Raw genomic sequence first — 17,695 nt, forward strand, 5'->3', positions numbered from 1 at the left:
GTTGAATATATAAGCACGTCTATTTGCTGAAATACAGCTCGAGGGTTATGTCAGAAATATTATTCAAACTGGTTATAATTTTAGGATAAGGCCGTCGTAGAGCAGTGGCACGTCGTCTGGGTGTAACAAGACGGTTTTAGGATACCGATTCCCACGAGTGGGACGAGTAAAAAAACAAAGCGCGGTGTTGACTTCCATCACTTATTAAGTGATTGACAATATCTCTGTAATTGGATTATAAATGGCATAGTCTATAGATAGTTTTTTATTTATAATATGATATAATAGGCAAAGTTAGCATTCGCCTACACTTACTATGCGGAAAACAAAAGAAACTGCAAAAAAAAAATGTGACAAAGCTCTGTGCCTATTAAGCGATAACAACAAAATGGAAATATAAATTCAAGTGAGAACAAATGTTCTCAATATATAATTAATATAATCCAAAAGTGTATTTACAGTACAATGTACATACATTATCCAAACGTCAGATGCAAAACAATTTAATTCCGTATATTCTAACAACGAATATATTCTAATTCCTAACATCCAGCGACCGACGAGAGACCGCCAATATCAGTAATAATTGATAAAATAATTAATCACTATTACCAATATCCAGCGAAGCCGCTACAAAGCGGAGCGATAGTTATCGTTTCGTGGTACAAGTCATAAGATTATTTTTGTCCTTTTTTATCGTGGTGGCGCAGCTGCACATCTTACTAAAGCTACTTGCACTCTCAAAAGTATGAGTTATTTTCATTTTCTCACTCTGGTAATACAGTCAAATCACAGAGTTGAATACCACCGCTCACCGTGCAATGTCTTGAAAATTGGGCGGGAAATGGGGAACGACATATCTTGACACTATGTCTCCTCTGTCTATACTGCTATATGTGAGACACAGCGTGAAGCGAAAAAAAAATGATCGTACGATCCAGAACTTACAATATTATTAGCAGTAAAAGCTTATCGACGATTTTTTACAGCGTTATTTTTTAAATTTATCGATATAAATTAGATTGAGGTGTCACTCTATCAATAGAAAATGTAATAAATTGGTTGTTAATTTATTTTAAAAACATTAAATGCAATGTTACTAATAATTTACAATTTCCTAACATCATGTCTAAATTTTCTCTTCCCGGTATACTACATTAATAAAATCCTCTAGGTGATATTAGGTACAAAATCTACACATATTACTATGTTTTGCTTGATCATAATAATTATTTTATTAATTTTAATAAAGATATACACACACATATTATTATATATTATATTAATTTAATACTTTATTTATTTAGTTATATGTGTATTACGTAAGAGTTAATATTTTATTTATTTATACGTGTATTACGCGTATGAAGCGTTTTTTTGCTTATAACTTGTACCAGATACAACCAACATACAAGTTCTTCACAGCACTTTACTATTAAGCAGTTCACTGCATTCTGAATGTGTGGAAATGTATTAAAACAGTTTACCCTCGTATTTGTTAGGCCGTCGTGATGTCGTGACGTCGTGACGCCGTGTGACTGTGAGCCCGGTAGTTAAGGATTCGATATCCAATCGGACAATTAGATATTTTCATTTCCTCGCTCACAAGACAATGCGCACCGTTGAATTCCTTGGCTCGCGAAAAGTGGGAAATGGAACGTCTCAATACTGAACTTCGTCTACGTATCTTGCTACTCGCGGGATACACAGTATGCAAATGAAAACTAATCAATAATAAAAAATCGGCTTCACGCAGCAGGGTAGGCAGAGGGAGTCTAGTGTTACGACGCTCCGTTCCCTAGTTTCTGCCGAATTCGGGAGACATTGCGTGTTGAGTGGCAGAACTCAACGCAATGTCTCAAACTCAATCATTGCGAGAGCCAGTCGCGGCCTATCGACACAAGCGAGTGAATATAAACGCGACAGATTGTGGGTACGATTCCCGCTCGGGTAAATTAAATATATAATATTTTCATTTCTTTGGTTAGTTAAATTTTATATAAAGATTTTTTAGACAAAAAGTTATTTATATTTTTTTGATTTATAACCTGTCGAGTTCACAGCCGCATGCTCGTGCAGCTGCTCCACGACCACGACTGGCCTCCTCATGATTATCCACTTTTAGAACGCTAATTAAATATGTGAGTGGATTATTAATATTATATACACGACGCGGCTCGTTTGGTCCACGTCGATCGTTGTAGCGTTACATTTTAAATATTCAGGTTAACTTATATGTACACTAGTGGTCGCACGCAACCCCGTTTGCGGGAAGTACATATCTTAGTGCTCACCGACACTCCCTAATCTATATACTTGCTAAATTTCAACTTTTTAAGTCCTGTAGTTTTGTCACTTCTTATCGGTGGCACCCAAAGTACTTCCTTTAATAGACTTCCGTCAGGAGGAAGCGCTTTAGCACTTCAAAATGAGCTTTTAATATTATAGATATTCATTAAATAAGTTTTTTTAAGAACAACAAGCAAACCAAAATTTTATTAGTTATTTTAATAAATTTTTTTGCATTTCGAGGTCGCGCCCTAGTTGCTAAAATTTTTTTGTAACTTGAGCCATTTCGATTCGATGGTTTTTGAAAGTATTCCATGTGAAAATCGGATGTGTTAAAATGATAGTTAAGAAACTCGTCTTCTTATTTTTCCGATTTTCGATACATTGATTGTTGAGTAGGGAAACCCAACAACTTGAATTCAAGATTGGCCTCCCTATACAGAGTGTCTTGACACTGTTTGCTCTGCCTACCCTGCCTGTTATGCAGGAAAGTGAAGATTCCAAACCAATTCTATAATGATTTGAACGTACGTACGTAACACAACCAGTTTTGCAACTATAGAGTAAGAAATTAAGTGACTTATCAATATGCCTTTGTATACGAGTACTGTAAACCAACAGCCGAAACTCCTGAACCTGAAATGTTGAAATTTTGCAGATAGCTTCTTTGTACCGTGCAAGTTCAAAAGTTTGTATCATATATGGTAATATTAAACATTAGAAACGAGTACTTTAGGATTTTAAAATGTATTATTCTATAAAACAACATTGAAATTGCAAGATATTTAACTTAGTTTTAAATATAATAATGACATGAAAATGGTATCTGGGTCACAATTAAAAATATATATATATATAAAGATATAAATAGGTAAAAACTATTCTTGCTCACAGCTTTTGTAATTAAAAGCGCCAAAGCTTGCACCGACTCAAGACGTCTCTTGTAATTTCTGCCAAAGCTTATTCCTCCTTTGATGCTACAAGAGCAGAAAGTTTAGAAATAAAGGGATAAATTACATTTAATTGTAATTAAATTTAATATTTTCATTTCTTCCCTCTGGTGTCGAGGCAAAGTTAAGTAGCGGATCTCAACGCCGCGCGTAAGATAGGATAGTAGGATAGGATACGTGATTAGGCTAGTAGGATAGGATATTTCTCGCAGGATATGTCATAAGATTTGGTTAATGGAATCTACTACGAAGAGTCTTACAGAATAGGAGGTACATCCATTTTACTATAGATCTTTCGAGGAATGTGCTTAGGTGGATTAGAACGACAAGTTATGTAAGAATGTTAATGCAATATATAATGCAAGAGTGATCATTTGGAAAGGTACAGGGAAATCGCGATCGCGAGTACTTCCCGAAGGACATCGTTATAGATCATGATAGTAGGCTCCTTAGAAAGTGGCATGTGTTCATACTCGACTGGCTGCAGGCAGGAAGCCGAAGATGAAAACTTGTCAAAAATAAAAACTCTTTTTAGATGGCCGTAATAATTTTATTTCATTTAAATACAATATACATTTTGTTATTATCCTCATCTATATTTAGGTACTACTTTATTTGTATTATAAAGAGAAAATACGTGAGAATTGCACTCAGAATCTGCAATAAAATAAATATTACTTATCATCAGTAAAATAGCCAGCCAATAAGTGTTCATTTATAATGTTTTTTTAAACAGAAGTTTTAGAATGTACTTGGGTAAATATGAGCCAATAGGAGCCCAAAAGAAATAAAAAAACCATTTTACTGTTTCTCTCTCATAGCAAGAAAGACATAGAGAAAGAAATGGAGCGTCTTCAGTCTTAAATAAGCCAATCCCTCCGTAACCCTGCCATTTGCGAGATAATACTGGAATAAGCCCTAGCATAAATTTAAAAACTACTGACCCTGATCGTCAACGTACGTTCCAAAGTAAACATTGACAGTGGGGAGAACTTTATCTTATTTAAAATAAGTTGTTTATATATCAATTCTAGCTCAATAGGAATACGACATCCGATGTCCGTGGCTTTATACATCAGCTTACAAAGCCTTACTTTTATATTAGTTACCTGAGGATAAAAATCATAAGGTTATAAATAAAACAAACATAAATTTAAAAAAAAACCGGACAAGTCGGGCTCGCCCAGTGAAAGTTATTTACAATTACAGGATTATGTCATTTGACAGATAGACAGACAGACGGACAACAAAGTGATTTTATAAGGGTTCCTCTTTATCCTTAAAAAGTACTAACGCTTAAAATTGGAAATTCAGTCGGTCAACCTCGAAGTAAAATTTTTACCTATATCCTATTTTCACATATATAAGATTTTGTTTCAAAATTTTCAATAATAGATTGCTTTACTTATAATAATTCGAGGCCAATAGTAGCTCAGGAGAACAAGCGTGAAACCGTAAACTCGACAGGTTTTAGTAGGTTTGATTCCTTAATCGAGGAAATGAAATATTTTTTTTGCGCTCTGGTACCGAGGAAAAGCGGGGCGGTGAGTTCCGCCACCCATCACGCAATGCCTTCAAAATTCGGTAGAAAGTGGCAAACGGAAGTGTTTTAATACTATGTTCCTAGGTTCCCTCTGGCTACCTCGTTATTTACAGGATATAACGTGAGGCTAAAAAGAAAAAAAAAATATAATATTAAATAAATACCTCGTTATTTATAAAGTTGAACCCTTCAATAAACGCTAAGAAGTCTAAAAAGTTTAGGATACTCCAAAAAATAAGAAATGCAAGAACATCTATAAAAAATTAGAAAAGTTTTTTTAATTTAGTATGTAGAAAATAACCAATTATGAAAATGTGATATTTTTACAAATCAAGAGGAATTTTATATGAAAGAGTGTATAAATTTTTTTATCATATTCTGGTAACTTCTCAAACAACATGATAAGTAGAAAGAACCACAATCTCCATTACTTAATAATATTTAGATTACGAGTAGGTACAACATAAGTTATCAAACGTCATAAGTTGGCACACATAAGTTTACGGGCGTATGCAATTATTTTCTATGAAAAGAACTATATAGTATGGGCGGCGAAGAAGGGACTTTCGGTATTTGCTCGAGCGCGGCAGATTAAGATACTGGGGATTCCTTGTACTCGGTTACGTACTTCCACAAAATATGAGCCCCATATATATGGCCGCCCTTCTTAGATTTATCCTATAGGATCAGATTTGTAAAAAAATTATCATTTGAAATTCTCCAGCGAGTCAGATTATGGTATTAGGTAGAGTAGGTTACTTACATGCTAGATCGTGCAAATTCCACTAATCTGACAATTTGAGAGTGACACAAAGGAGGTGGGCTATAAAGTTGTAAAAAAAACGTTATCTCGACATTTTCGACCGTGGCTTATATTTTTTTTATTTTGGAGGAAAGCCGAAGTAATAGAAATTGATCGATAAAGTTTAATGTACCTCAGAATTGCCTATATTCCTTTCTCCGTACTTCAATTCCTCTCTCACTTTTTCTCTTTTTATTACCCCCTTACTCATCGATGAAGATGATAATTTATAAAAATACTTGAAAAAAAAAATGTATAGTTTTTTTCTTTTAAGTACAAGTATTCTATTTTAAACATACACTTTTTTATTTACATGATATTTCTTATATTGTTTATTATTTTAATTGATTACAATCAATGATTTAAAAAAAAAAAAATATTCTCATATTGGGTTAGTCCCTTCAGATAATCGTCAGATTATGAAATAACACGTCAAGGGCATGAAGATGAATCATATATATCTTAATCTGACGCGCTTGATTATTACAAAGTGACGAAATTGTTTTTTCACATTGTAACATTGCTGCGAGCTTGAGTCACATCCAAATCGTCAGATTATTATATAAGTGCTTTTTTCAGGTTCACTTAACACCCCCTTAGAAAATCTGATGCGCTCGATCATATTCTTATTTTATTTTTTTCATTTTTAACTCAGATTAACATATATACATGTTTAAGAATATGTAGGAAATTAATGGTATCGATATCTGACGCGCTCGAGTATGTCCATGCAATAGTTTATTTTACATTTTTGAAAATCTATAGCCCTTCACCCGACCGGTCAAAAGATATGTATTATATCACATTTTTTTCTTGTTATCATCTAAGCTTCGCAATAGGTCTCTATGACGCTCGAGCAAATCCCGATTTGGCATCATTACCTCCCCATCTAATAATTATAAGTTTGTTATAGTTTTTATTTGTAATATAAATATAAATTTACATCTTTCAGAATTTTCGATTATTTATACAGAAAGTTCTTTCGAATTTCATAAGTGCAGGGAAATACCCTAAAGCTTTTTATTTCATAAAAATGCAACAAAAACTATGTATAAATGCTCATATATTTTGTTTCCGTTGACTTAGAAGCTTCATTTTTTTACCCAGTTTAAGCTCCATGTAATCTCGAGATAAATGAATGGTCATGACAGACGGATAGATGAATAATAAAGTGATTCTATAAGTGTTCCGTTTCTATCTTTAGAGGAACAGAATCCTAAAAACGATAATATATTATGAATTTTACTTTGCGTAGATGTAGACGACGAAGAACCCAAAGAACATCCGATGTTTAGGATCCTTGCGATTAAATAGCACATCACAAGAATAACTATAATACCGTCTTCCTTATCTAACTTGGAGACTACATCGCATGCAGTAATATACGCGCGTGTAAAACAACGGACGCTGTTAGAAAACGTCAGTGATGGAGGATATCCTGAAAGAATAATTGTATTTCTTTAAAACATCTAAATTGGTTAGTTGTTATCAGAATTTTGGGATCTACATATCTCGACCTATTTTGGAGTGTATTCATAATCCAACTCATAATATAATATTAAAATAATTATTAACTATGATATAGAATTATGCACTCCTTAGTTTTATTACACGTTGCCATCATTTGTTCTTAGATATCCTTATAAAAATATTATATAAATTTTAATTTGTTTTAAGACCATCGTAGCACGAAGGTGGGTTTGAATCTCACTGAGGGTAATACATTTTATTTTCATTTCCGTACTATTAAGAAACAAAGCGCGATGCTAAACTATGCGACACATACACACACATACAATGTTTCCAAAATTGGGCATTGTAACGAGTCTGGAGTATCTTAGCACTATAAATATAGATAAAGACAAATTACTTAAAAACCGACAAGTCCTCGATAGAAGTGAATAAATTTTGGCATGCTATTAGCTCAAAGTCTAAAGTTTTTTTTGTATTTATATAACCCCAAAACTTTTTGAAATAAAACAAAACTTAATTGTTAAGAGAAATTTGCCAAAAATCGGTTAGGCTATTTATGAGATTAGCGTAAAGAAAAAAAAATAAATTATTGATTTGGGTACTAGATTGTCAAATGTCCCCAATAACAATTTTTCTAATAAATCTTTCACACACCGTTGAGTTACGATTTTATTATAACTTATTTTATTATAATTTATTTATTAATAGGTTGTTTTCAAAACAATTGAATATCCTTGTGGAAATTATGAAAATGCAATACTCAAGTTTTAATAATTTTCACCTTAGAAATCTTCAGTGCGCCGCAAGCATACAATATATTTTAAAATAGGAACGTAATTGAGTGTATCGGATAAATAATTCACTCGCTTAAACAGGCGAGTTATTCAAAATTCTGTTAACTAATAATAAAAAGAAACTAACTTACCAAACTCATCCAAGGACAGCATCTCATCAATTGTATCACTTACCACACCTAAAGAAGATTGTATTTCTAAGAACATCACCACTATTTGTGCTTGTAATAAATACACTATTGTAAGATGTATGTAATACACCAAAAACCATAAATTTAAAGAATCTAAAACATAAAATATTTGTTATAGTTATTTTTATGAAAATCAGACGAAGAACTTTGGTAGTTTTAAATCTTCTTCGTAAAAAAAATATATTTTTTTAAATAATTGTTGTTCCCAATTTTAATTGTCTTAACACTATATTCCTTTTATTTATTATGTTATGCATAAAAAACAGTGAATCTGCTTAATTTTATCATTATCTGAAAATGAGAATGAGAAAAATTATGGGATAGAATGCTACACACAGCACGATACGGCACAGAGGGAAACAAAGTTATTGTAAAGACAATTTTACAATGAATTCTGGAGGCATTGCATATTGAGTGGCGTAACTCAACACTGCGCTTTGTCTCATTACCAGGGCGACGAAATTAAAATGTTAAATATTTCAATATGATAGGACAGAATATATTCTTAGCAATAACGGCTGTGGATAACACCAGGTAGCAAATTATATATAATACAATGTACACACCATTGATTGTATTTTCTAAATTCATTGCAAGTTGAGCTAATAGAGCTGCTATTATAATACAAAAGTGAACCATTATTATCACACTCTTTATTTTATTTTGTGTTCTTTTACGTCTTATTTCCACTTTCATATTTGTGTTGATCTAAAAAGTAATTTCAATATAGCTTTATATAATTTTGATATTTTTTTTATTATTTGACCGGAATAATTGAGAAATGTTCTGAATGTTAAATTGAGACTTCTCAATATTACTTTATACTTAGCTTAAGCAATGTAAGTATACCAAACATCATGTCAAATTAATTGACTTGAGCAGTAAAAGGCTTTGTTTCACTGTAGTCGTCAAGAACTTTATGCAAAATAAAATAAATGAACAAATACAATAATATTTGACATATCAAACCTCTCCAAGGCACTTTATATATATTATCATATTTTTCATTCGAGGAACAGCACAATATGAGCCTTGTGAAGATAGAATTACTATTAAAATAACAGAAACACAAAAAAGACCATATTCCCAAGTTATTTCAGATATGTGCCTTTTGACGTCTGCCAGCATTGTTATACATCCAATAGTATCTACAAATATCAACGTTATGGTCAGTTCAAGCTTACTATGTATAAAAAATATTGAGAGATTTGTGTGTATGTGTGTGCGTGTGCTTGCGGAGAATGTGTATGTGTCATTTAAAATTAATTACAATGTTATTTTGTGGTTTTTTTTACTTTTTTGTAATGTACTCGATTTGAACCAATGTCTTTTGGTTCAAATAATCAATATTATAATATTTGAACATTTCATTTCATTTTACAGGATATACGTGTATGGAATTAATTTCATTATTAATTCATCTAATGTCATAATTAAATTGTACCATTGACTTTGAAAAGAGCAACTGTTGTGTTTCTTGCCGGCTCTTCCCAGCAGAACTGCCTTCCGAACTGGTGGTAGCTTTTTGCTTATATGTTCATTCGACGATTCAAATGTGCTTGTAATAGTCTATTTGAATAAGGAATATTTTATAAAATAATAACTTACTTAATAGTGTAATAAAAATGTAACCATATAAAGCGCGATAGTGAGATACAGATACTCTGTAACCGTCCAGAAGCGGGACGAAGCGAAGCGGCGCTAATCCAACGAAGCTGGACAACCGAAGCGTTAGTGATAGTGCGCCCTTCACTACGCAGCCCTCATCGTTTGAAGTGCTTATTATTAGATCCATTATTTAAAATATTTTTTTCAACTATAATATAAAATTATGTCTATAAATAATTTAATTAGAATACTAAATTCGACTCAATAGTAATTATTCTCAAACACAAGTTTAAGTTTATATAATTTATAGTTCCGAATACATTCTATAATAATTGTAGCTCTTGGCTTAAAAAATTGTGTTTTTAATTTTTTAAATTGTATATTAATTAATATAAAAAAATAAGGTGGAAATAATTTTAAAACGTTAGTAATTATATACAAGGGATTAGAGAAACTTTCTTAATTTTGTATAAAAATTTACTATACAATCAACATACCTTGTTCTTGTACCTACTTGTCTCCAAGAGAAGCTTTTACCATATAATAAAAAATAATGCAGCACCTCTATTAAAAAAGTATCGACCACAAAATGAGGGCATCAATATGAAACGTGTTATTATGTCGATGTCAGATTACTTAGTATATGATTTATTGTATTGATTGTGATTATTTTACTTTGTAACAATGATAATTTATTTATGTATTTTAACTTGTACATTTTTAGGTATATCTCGATATCAGGATTAAAGCTATAGCTTAAGCAATAAGCATTCATCTAGAAAACTAACAAAAATTGACAGCTTCAAGATATATCCGGCGTAGCGGGGTATTTGTTCCTATATTTGTATTGTAAGTTCTAAGTGGGAAATTGCATAACTGTAGCTCTAACTGTTTTGATTACGCGTCGAATTTCATCAAAATGCAGCAAAATCGGTGCATAAATGTTCATTATCTTTATGTACTCGTATTGTGTTGACTGAATACGAGTATTTGATATTAATAACAACTACTATATACTTCATCGCGATCTCGAGATAATTGGTCTTGAAAGACCGACAGACGGACAACAAAGAGATCAATAAGTATTCCGTTTTTACCGTTTGAGCTACAAAACCCTAAAAATAACTCAATGTTTTTCAGTACTGTTAACCGTATAATTTTAAAGTACATCTACCCCTATATTTCACCCTGAAAATATACAAAAAAAATTAGCCTCTTTTTCGCAGATCTTCATCGCAATTTATACCCCTTGGTTTAGGGACTCGATTTATTTGTTGACGAATGGTTGGGCGCAGGTGTGCATCACGCCTAACCCTATAAAAACCTTTCAGAAATTAGAACCTTGTACTAAAGTCCTAAGATACATTTTTATTTAAAGTTATTTTTTGGTTGGCTCGTAACAAGTCGATGTAGGCGATTGACACAAGTATGTGGGTAGGTTAGAAACGGTGTCAATTTCATTTTCTCGGTAAATTTTATTGAATAAAATGTATCAATAAGATTTTCTTTTCGGAAATTCGTTGCGTTTGAAGAGAGCAAGAAAAAGTCAATCTCTTTCCAAAATACTATAAACAGCTCCCCTGTGTAATTGCTAAAACAAAGAAAAAATTACGCTTATGTAACTAAATATAATTATAAGACATACTTTCATTAAAGAAATTTTACACTTTACAATTTAAATAAAAAAAAATTGCATTATTAATCCAGTGGCGGGATCCTTGTGATCAATGACAAAATTAGTTAAGTGCGAGTCGGACTCTTCCACCGAGGCTTCCATACCAATTTCTGGATGGTCGGTCATTGGGAAGTACAACTTATAGACACTTAAGTTTTCGGACATAATATGTATGTAGGTACTCATTTTGTATGAAATGAATAACTATAACTTTGTAATGATTTTTTTGTATGAAATATTTATAAATTGTTACTTTTCACATTTTTCCTTTATTTGTATTGTAAGTTCCCAGTTCGTGCCAAATTTCAAAATTTTAAGTCTACGCGAAACCAAATAACAGTATGAAGACCAACGTACCAACAACTTTTTAAAATATTTATGAAGCAAGAGTGAAAAAGAAGAGGGAGGCCTTGGTTGACCTTCGAGAAAACAGTATCAAAGGAAATAAGTTCTTTGGTTTTCACGATTATTACACATTTTAAATGAGACTATGTAACCGATTAACCGATTATTTGGTATTATACATTTTTGGGAAACCCTACGCTTAGAACACTTTGCAGTAGTCAGTGGTCACACGCGGTGGTAGACTGAGTGGCATTCGTCTTGACATAATTATTATATCAAACTACCGCCAACGGTTTTTTTCTGACTTTGATACATGCCCATTCTTGATATCAGAGATGTGTTCCTACATCCTAACATTGACGCTTCTCTTTGTATAAGCTACAGTCACAGTATATTTTTTATACGCCTGCACACTTACATTACATTACATACAACATTACTTTTCACTGATCTCAACAATTGCGCTGGCGGAAAGCTGGCAGCTTGTTCTGATGAAGGCCATTCTTCAAGCAACATATTATAACATAGTATATTTTAAGAATAAAAACAAACGGCAACCTTCCGTCGAAGGGTACAGAGACATAAGCGATGAAAACATTCGATCCCGAATATTTCCAATGAGTTTATAGCCATCGAGGACCCCATCAAAAACACATGTCTGCTAAACAGCCTCCGAAATCTTTCTGCCGTTATCTTTATTCCGGACTTCTTTTAGGTAAGTGATTTTTAAGTTTTGGGCGGATAGCGAAAAACTTACATTTACAAATTGTATTGTATTGTGTTCTGTTATTGAACAGATAAAATTATTGAAGTAGAGAAAAACATAAAATGGTATTAGGTTTGTTAATAACTTTTTAAATTTTCCATATTATACATATAACAAATATTTGGAAATACCTTTTGACTGTAATGGCGATGGTCGTGGTTTCGATTCTCACTTGGGAAATTAATTGTTTTTGTTTTCTCGCTCTCAGGACATAACAAAAGGCTTTGAGTTTCCCTATTCAACACTCGATGTCTCAAAAATTCGTCCGTTCCGTTCCGTTCCGTTCCTCACTTCCTGCCAAATAAAAGGAAACGCTTTATCTAATAACTTGCACCGTAAGCTCTTGAAGGCGGTAGGTATTCACCGAATTTATAGCGGTTACCTCCGGAACCCGAGATTTATGAAACGGGCCGCGCGTCGGCGACACTCACCAACTTACAGTTTTTGCTTGATTGAGGACCTCGGCCTGCGTGGAACAGCCATTGTATAATGTAACACATACTTTCTTACCTTCCTTATGATATCATAATGCTTGCTATGTAACAATAAAAAAAACATATTTCTGAAAGATTAATGATAATTTAATAGTGGAGTTTAAAATAAGTTTTAAGTTTTTTATTTATATGTAGAGAATTTAATTTCTTTTAAAGAAGTAGCATTTCCAAACCAATAAATGTAATTCGATGTAGTTTTTCAATTTACACAACATTTTTTTTAATTAAACTCATATCAGATAAGTACATGGTTAAAATTCGTCAAGACAGGTTATTGGTCCATATCATAATTATTTCAAAATGATTATTTTACTTTCAAATTTATATATTTCAGTCATAAACATATTTTTTATTTGTATTTAGCAAGTAGCAGAGTCAGCCGAGGCACTTCATACCCACGCACCACTCGATTTTCGAGACATTCCTTGTTGAGTGGTCAATCCTATGTATAACCATAACTAAAACTCGCTGACCGAAAGTAATAGTTCCATAATAGTTAGGAGCACTACAGGAACTGTGGGATATATAGTACAGAGATTCAAATGTCACGGTGCAAAAATATTGTCCTGGGATGGACGGATGAGTGAAGAGCGTGATGAACGATTTCCACTATGATTCCTGTCGAAAGCAAAAGATTTGACATATAAATCATTGCGTTGTTTGTAGACTATAGTTGGACTAACAGCCTAAATTACATATAATAAAATTGTAATTAACCGCTGTATTTACATAGAAAATATATCAGAAAATTTAGTATTAGGGGCATATATCAATGTAATAGAACCTAAATCATAGATTTTTAAAACTTTGGCCTGTTTGTCTGTGTGTTTATGCACGCTAATTTCCGAAATGGCTTAAATGGACCTTTTGGCAAGCTTCTTTTAACATTTAGTGTCTTTATTATTTTAAATGGTTCGTAAACGGAAAAATGGAAAAAAAGCATACCTACCGAGATTTTGTCACTGCCCTGTGCTACTACATAAATTGCATAAATTAAAAATACCGTTAACAAGAACATGGTTATGCTTTGTATACATAATATTTGAAACTGTCGTCCTATTAACCCGTTTTAAAGGGGACCTCATCCGAGCGCCGTGTTTTTAGAATCCTCGTCGCAATTCACAACTACAAAGGGAATTTTTGATGTTATTGTCGTGAATATTTTATTCGGGACTGTTTCAAATATGTAGAGTTAAGTATGTAAGGTAGTTGCGAACTTTAATGTAGCATTACATTTTAAAAACATCATCTGCTTTTGAGGCAAGTCGTGGCGCTGAACCACAGGCGTGACTGGTTGTGGGTTCGGTTGGCGCTTGAGGTAATAAAATATTTTCATTATTTTTCTATTATTACTAGAATGTAATGTGTAAAAGAAATGTAATGATTGGACCCGAGTTTCCTAACATTAAGTTGCCAAGTTCCATCTGCCTACCTTCCTGCCTGCCTTCTGTTATGTGCAGAAAATAGCGATAATATTTCTTTTAAGACTGCTTAATTTTTTAGATTTTTTCTAGGAAAAAATTTGGAAAGTTTTTAGAAGTTGTAGTCCATCGATTATCGGGATTTCAAATTCACGTTTGAGGAAGATTAATTCACACGAGCGCGGCTGGCTAAGTGTTGCATTCTCATTGTTTTATTCAATAAATATTATTATTTGATTAATAAATCTTTTTTAAAAAATAGATCTGTGTGAGATCCTTATAACAGATCAATCTCAAATCCAATATTTCACCATAATTATACTAAGTACATAATAATTTTTATATTATTAATGAACTTTAGTTTTAAAATAACTAAATCCTTTGTTTTCTTAACAAATATTTCACAATTTCAAAGTAAACTAAACAGAATTCTTGTCTTTATAAAACATTTCTCGGAATGCTCTTAGAATTTAATGAGACACTCTAATCTGGACGCAATGATTTGCCGGTCGCAGACGTCTTACGTCTTTTATGAGCTTGTTCTAGAATGATACAATTGACTATGAAAGTTACTTTTTTTTGTCTTTGTAAAGTTGTATTATTTTTATGTTTATACTTAATACAAATTTAAGAATATATTTATTCATTGCTAAGACTTCATTGCTAAGACCAGCACCTAAATCACGGAGGGCATAAAAAATTGAATGCTAAGACACTCCAACCGAAGAATCTATTAATACTTGCAAAATAAAAGAATGACTCAAACATTTAAATCCTCACCAAGTTTTCAGAAAGCTTCTCACTTTATAAAAATATGAAAAAAAAACTTATATTAATTTCAAATATAAGAATTATAGAGTGCACTATCACTGAGTATACGCCACACTCAATATACGCTTGTGAGGAAAAATAAAAAATATCTTATCCTTTTCATAAACCTCCGGGATGGTGACTTTTTACGAATGAACTAGAGCGGACTGTTTTAATTAAAACACCTTGATTTTGAACTGTTCCGCGTTTTGGAATGTACAGCGGTTTTTTTATTTTATTCTAATTACCGAGGGGCCGTTCATAGTATATGCCTATAATAACCAACTAAAGTTAACTATTTTTGTTATATAGTTGACTATATTTGTTCATAATCGTATTTGTAATGAATTATATATCTGTCATACATGTACAATACATATACGAGTAAGTTAACATTTCTTATAAAATGTTTGAAGTTAATGTTATCTGATGATAATATTTTGTAGTATCTATAGTACTAGATCTATAGTGCAGTGCAAGCAGTGCAGGTAGCATATTACAATTATACTTTTCGGCTTTCCTATTCCTTTTCTTGTGTATGTTTTTTCTTCGTTACAACATTTTTGTAAAAATTGGCGCCCAACTTGGGGCACCTTTATTATACTCGTACATCATATATTTCAAAACTATAGTATACTATTGATTGCTTTTCGATGTTTTTTTGTTTAATTATCATTTTAATACATAATAACATTACTATTGCTTGATTTAAAGACATTATAGCGTAAACATATTTTTTAGAAAATATACAAAAATTTAAACAAATCTGGATGTAAACCCGAGCCTCTTGGAAACCATCCGAGCTAACTCTACAATAGTAGTACATTTGCGGTCAGCTCGCCTCGAGGGATCATACATCCATACTTAAGTTATGCACGGACGAAAGTCATGCACGCAACTAGGTCACGGGAATTCAAGGTAGCGAAGTCGTTTTGATTTCCAATTTGCAAGGAAATTTTAGATGAATGGGTAATGTTGGGTGGCATTTATGTTTTGGTAAGTGAAAGACTGTCCTGGAGACGGTCTTTAATTTTTCTATTTATTAGATAATAAGAAATATAAACAATTAGCAGTGGGTGAACGATCTGAATGTTTTTTCCTCTTTTTATTAAGATTTCTTATTAGCAATAAGACATTTATTTATTTTTAGATTCACGTCCGTGTGTCCGTTATCCGTCATTTATTAGCGTGGGTAGGGGTACCCTGGGAAGTATTCGCTGAATTCTGGAAGCATTGCATTGCTTAGCACTGTGCCCTGCCTCGACACCAGGGCGAAGAAATATTCAATATTTCATGTTATCAAGTGGGAGTCACTCTTGTGGCCCTGCACTGCGCCACGACTGGCCTCAACATAAGTTATCAATAATAATTCTATTAAAATTTGAGTTTATTTTTGCTATATGGAAGCTTTTCTTTTCAGTTTTAGTCAAACGCATCGCCAACGTCTATTCCACGTTGAAAGCACCGGTTCTCGTCCGATCACCGAAGTTAAGCAACAGTGGGCGCGGTTAGTATTTGGATGGGTGACCTCCTAAGAACACCGCGTGATGTTGGCATTCTTTTTTACTTTGTGATTTTTTTTATTCTGTATGTCTAGTTTTATTATTTCTAAGTTAAGAATTTGTCTCAGACAGAACCACTGAGCTTTGAGAGACTTTATGTTGAAATGTACGCAAAAATTGGCGCCCAACGTGGGGCCATTAATTATTCTTTTTCTTTTATCTTCATACTGTACCCTAGACATAACAAGGTAGGCTGTATGAACCTGGGCATCTAGTGTTCAGACACTCCATTTCCATTAAGATGCTTCCATTTCCCACTTGCATATTTAGTGGCGGTAATCAACCCCCACGCTTTGTGTCGTTACCAATGAGGAAATTAAAGTATTAAATACTTTTCCTTGAGTGGGAATCGAACCCACAATCTTCGCCCATCTATAGTCCTGCACCACGACTGAGCTCTCAACTGTTGTGTATGGCGTAAAATTTAAAATATTAGGTTAGAACACTAAGTATTTTTGCATTTCTATGTAAACGCAATCCCACTACACTTTATAAAGTGTATATCATACATGCTACAAAAACCTCACAATTTAAATATCCTCTACAAATCTTTTAGAACTATTAAATATTTAATAAACTATATTAAATATTTAATTTAATAACAAATTATATGAAAAATCCAGTAACGAGAGCGTATAACATATTTTCAGTAAAATAATTTACATTTTTCAACCCAAAAGCAGAGTAAATGTGAAATTGAAAATGTTTTAAAAAGTTCCATCGCACTGAGACATTCAAAGATTTAGTAGAAACCAACGCGGCGGAATGAACCAGATAACTCAGGCTTTAGGATGCTTAAATTTTTTTGTAAAATTTACTAAAATATATTTATTACATTGCCACGTTTTAAATGTCTTATATAAAATATTTATAATATGGAAATAATATTTATTTAATAAAATTTTCTATGAGACCGCCCGTGGCGTGGGTCACAGATGTGTGACTATAAATGCGACTGGTTGTGGGTTCGAC

At 32.6% G+C, this 17,695-nt stretch overlaps 1 pseudogene; it reads left to right on the plus strand.

The window, feature by feature from the left end:
• Nucleotides 1-16,598: 16,598 nt before the first annotated feature.
• Nucleotides 16,599-16,717, plus strand: LOC146539294 (5S ribosomal RNA; annotated as a pseudogene).
• Nucleotides 16,718-17,695: the final 978 nt, after the last annotated feature.

Source organism: Heliconius melpomene, chromosome 5, assembly GCF_056956725.1.
Source record: "Heliconius melpomene rosina isolate 202511_hmr_F chromosome 5, ASM5695672v1, whole genome shotgun sequence".
NCBI lineage: Eukaryota > Metazoa > Arthropoda > Insecta > Lepidoptera > Nymphalidae > Heliconius > Heliconius melpomene.